General features: G+C 34.0%; 1 protein-coding gene across 1 annotated transcript in view; it reads right to left on the minus strand.

Annotated features, from left to right (window-relative positions):
- Positions 1–5,000, minus strand: part of LOC119573407 — a 71,442-nt gene that overhangs the window by 55,748 nt on the left and 10,694 nt on the right. The window lies entirely within an intron of this gene.

Genomic DNA, 5,000 nt, shown 5'->3' on the forward strand with positions numbered 1-5,000 from the left:
ATATATATTTATATTTATTTATTTTCTATATATATTATAATATTATATATATATAATTAATTACATTGCATATATATAAAAAAAAATCATATTACATCTACACCCCACATATCATATTTCTATATTATATATATATTTTATATTTATATATTATATATTATATATATATATATAATTGTTTGTATAAAACATTTATGTAGGTCTATTATAACATAATATTCCACATATTATCACATCTTAAAATTATAATCTGTGTGGGTTTTTGTGTGTGGTGTGTTTTTTTTTTGTGTGTTGTGTTGTGGGTTGTATATTATATATAATATAATATATATATATTTATATAATAAAATTTATTTATTATATTATATACATATACTTTTAATACATTATATTTATTATATATTTTATTTTTATATAATTATATATATATTATTATTATTATATAATATATATATATATATATTATGTATTGTTGTGGTTGGTGTGTGTGTTGTTTATGTTGATTTTTGTATTTTCATATTTTAATATTTTTTTATTTTTTTTATAATATATATTTTTTTTTATTTTAAAATATCCCACACACCAAATTTATATGTTATATATATAATTATTATATATATATATTATATCTATAATATATATATTTTATTAAAAATTATTATTACATATTTTAATTATATAAAATTATATATATTTTTGTATTTTATATATATAATATATTATTATTATAATATATATATATATATAATTTATATATTTATTTCACCTAGTATGTACAACCCCGACACACCCACTCCGCACACACCCCCCTATATTTGAGTATATATATATTATTTTTTAAAAATTTTTTATATATTATATTTTTATATATTATATTATATATATTTTTATACCACACACTTTACTAAAATGTACCCAACCACCACACACACACACACACCACACACACACACCACACCACACACAATAATATAAAATTTTTTATATATATATATAATATATATTTTAAAATTAATTATATATATATATAATTACATATATATTTTAATATATATTTTAATATATACATTTATATATAGTATTATTTTATATATATACACACACCACACACCACAAACACACCACACAACACCCCACCCCACACAAAACACCACCCACAACACAATCCCACCACACTCACACACATACGCGCACAACCACACACACACTCGCCCCAACAACAACCACCACACCCACACACACACACACATAATATTTATATATTATATTATATAATTATTAATATAAAAATATTATATATATATGTTTATATATATGTTTATATTTATTATATTATATATATATATTATTATTAATTTACATATCAACTATACTCCACGACACACCACCACCACACGAGATTTGTGTGTTGTGTGTATTGTATATATATATATATTTTATATTAAAAATATATATTTATATATATTTATAATTTTTTATATATATTTAATATCTATATATATATGGGGTGTGTGGGTGTGTGTGTGTGTGTGTGTGTGTGTTGGGGGTTGTGTGGTGTGGGAGAACGAAGAAGGGGAGCAGAGAGGAAAAAAAAGGGAGAAAAGTAACAGGAGAGAGGGGCTGGGGAAAGAAAAATTAAAAGAAGGTAAAAATTAAGAGGAAGAAGGAGAGGGAGAGGAGAGAGGGAGAGGAGAGAGAGGAGGGGAAGAAGGAAGGAGAGAGAGAGAGAGTGGGAAAGAGAGGAGAGAGAGGGAGGGGAGAGAGAGGAGGGAAGAAGAGAAGAGAGAGAGGAGAAGAGAAAGAGAAGGAGGGGACAGACAGAACGAGACGAAAGAGACAACAGGGGAAAGGCAACAAGAGAGAGAAAAACTGAGAGAGAGGAGAGAGAAGGAAGGGGAAAAGAAAAAGAGAGAAGAGGGGGAGAGAGAAGAGAAAGAAGAAGAACAACAAAAGAGGGGAAAAAGGGGAAGAAAAAAGGAGAGAAGAAGAAGAGAAGAGGAGAGAGAAGAAAAAAGGGAGAGAAAGGGGGGAAGAAAAGAGAGAATGGGCTTGCATGTGTGCCTTTGGGAATATTTTAGTACAACCCACTATTCTCCTTCTTGTATCTAACTTATCGACCGAAATCTCTCTTCGACTGTCTTTCTCCCCATCCATTCGCCTTCCGTTACCCTCTCCCCTTCCCCTATGCCCTCTCCCCATCCCCCTTGCCTCTCCCTTCCCCGCGGCCTAATGAGGCATAGTAACCGTTCCATAAAGAAAACATTTCCCGCATAACCCTGACGACCCGTGAATGTTATGTGCGGGAGTTCTGTGTGATTTACGGGGTCGCGATCTGGCGTCGGGTGAGCGTCTCTACGCGGCATTAGCTCGAGGCCCCGCGGGTGACGGAGGCCCCGCGGGTGACGTAGACGGGCGTGACGGGCGCTGCGGGCGTCGGGGAAGCAAATCGAGTAGATAGGAGGGTTGTCTGTGTGTGTGTGGGGGGGGGGGGGGGCTCTGGAGCAGACGTTTTCGCTCGGTTCTGAGTAGGATAGACGGTTTATCTGAGCAAGTAACCGCACAAATTCCTTTTATTGGCTCTTTCGGGCCGGTGTTGTGTGCGTTGTGGTGTTCGTGTGTGTGTGTTGTGGTGTGTGTTGTGTGGTGGTATTGTGTGGTGGTTTTTGTGTGTGTGGTGTGTGTGGTGTTGTGTGTGTGGTTGCGTGTGTTGTGGTGTGTGGTGTTGTGTGTTTTCTGTCTGTCTGTCTGTGTGTGTGTGCATAAGTGCGTCCTCGGGAAGCTTATCGGCTCCTTGTTCGGTTTCGGGTTCGATTCACGGTTTCGAACGGCTTTTACTTTGCCCCTTGGCAAACCTTCGGGAAATTACGGAAAATATGTAACAATATACACATTAAAGGGGATATATGTTTGTACCTTACGTAGTTTATCGTTGGTTTGGTAGGATTCATGTACTTAATCAGAAATCCAGCGTCGTTAAACTTATGCTGGAGTAAAATGGAGTAAACAAAATCTCTCTCAGAAACCGGCGATGGAGGATTTGTCACTAAAAGCCGGAAAATGTCTGCGTTGTGGCCTTGCTTCATTTACCCCACTCGGGGATAAGAAGTGTGGCGTCAAACCCATCTCTCTCTCTCTCTCTCTCTCTTCTCCCCTCTCCCCTTTTCTCTCTCTTCTTCTCCCCCACTCTCTCTCTCTTTCTCTCTCTCTCTCTCTTTCTCTTCTTTCTTTCTTTCTCCTCTTCTCTCTCTCCCCTCTCTCTTTTCCCCCCCTCTTTCTTTTCTTTTTTTTTTTCTTTTTCTCTCTTTTTTTTCTCTCTCTCTCTTCTCCTCTTCTCTCCTCTCTCTCTTTTTTTCCCTTTTTTCCTCTCTCGCTCTCTTTTCTCTCTCTCTCTCCCTCCCCTCCCCCTTCTTTTCTTCTTCCTCTCTTCTTCCTCTCCCTCTTCCTCTTCTTTTCCCCTCCTCTTCTCTCCCTCTCTCTCCCCTCTCTCTCTCTCCCCTTTCTTTCTTTTTCTTTTTCCTTTTCTCTCTCCCTCTCTCTCTTCTCTCTCTCTCTCTCTCCCTTTTCCCCCCTCTCTCTCTCCTCCTCTCTCCTTCCTTCCTCTCTCTCCCTCTTTCCTTTTTTTTTTTTTTTTTTTTTTCTCTCTCTCCCCCCCCCCCCCCCCTTTTTTTTTTTTTTTTCTCTTTTTTTTTTTTTTTTTTTTTTTTCTCTTTTTTCCTTTTTTTTTTTTTTTTTTTTTATGTTTTTTTATTTTTAATAAATAATAATAAAAAAAACAACCCAAAACCCAAACCCTATATATATATATATTAAATATATATTAAATTAAATATACATATATATTTTATTATATTATATTATACATATATTATATATATATTAATTTTTAATTAAATTTTATTTGTTTTTTTTTTTTTTTTTTTTTTTTTTTGTTTTTTTTGTTTTATACAAAATCTTTTTTTCCATTTTTATTAATATGATTATATTTTGGGATTATTTGCAAAATAAAATTTTTAATTAATTATTTGGTTTGGTGTAGGTTTTATTTTTGGGTTGTTGGTTTTTTTTGTTTGGTTTTTTGTTTTGTTTTTTTTTGTTGGTTTGTGGTTGATAAATCAATGCATTCCTTTTTTTTCCTTTTTTTTTTTTAAAGGCCTTTTTTCTTTTTTTTCGTTTTCAAAATTTGGTTTTTTTGGTTTTCCTTTTTGGAAAAATTTTTTTAAACGAAATTGTTTGCACATTTTATAAAGAACCTATTGGGAAAAATTTTCAAGTATTCTATATTTTTCTTTTTAACAAAAACCAAAATTTCCCGGGGTTCACCGAGAAAATCCAAAAGAATTATCTATTTTTTTCTTTCCCCTTTTTTTTCTGGTTTTTCTTTTCTTTTTTTTCTTTTTTGTTTTATCGGGGTTTTTTTTTCCTTTTTTAAAAAATGGGAGCCCCTATTGGAAAATTTTAAATTCCTTTGGTTTTTTCAGATTTCACGTTCCTTTTTAAGTTGGGAAAAAAAAATTAAAAGGAATATCGGTATATTTGCTTTCTCTAAAAAACCGGCTCCGGGGTTGATTGAAGGAATATCTTTATGCAAAATCTTTAAATTCAAGACGCCCGGGGTTTAGGTTTTTGCTTTTTTTAAGAAGGTCTGGGGGCGTTTTTATGGTTTTTTTTTAAAGCCCATAAAGGGGGGTTAATTAAACTTATTTTCACATTTTTTCTCCCCTTTGGGTTTTATTTCTTTTTTTTTCCTTTTCCCGTTTTTTTTTTCTTTTTTCATTTTTCTCCCTTTTTTTCCTCTCAAGGGTTTAAAAGGGGGCCCCTTCTTTTCCTCTTTTTTTTCCGAAAAGCCCCCGGGGGGTTTAAATTTCCGTCCCGTTTCCAAAAAAAAATTTTTTTATATAAAAAGAATTTAAAAAATTACACCAACCCCCCCCCCCCCCCCCCCGCCCCCCCCCCCCCCCCCCCCCCCCCCCCCCCCCCCCCCCCCCCCCCCCCCCCCCCCC

This window comes from Penaeus monodon, chromosome 5 (assembly GCF_015228065.2).
Source record: "Penaeus monodon isolate SGIC_2016 chromosome 5, NSTDA_Pmon_1, whole genome shotgun sequence".
Lineage (NCBI taxonomy): Eukaryota > Metazoa > Arthropoda > Malacostraca > Decapoda > Penaeidae > Penaeus > Penaeus monodon.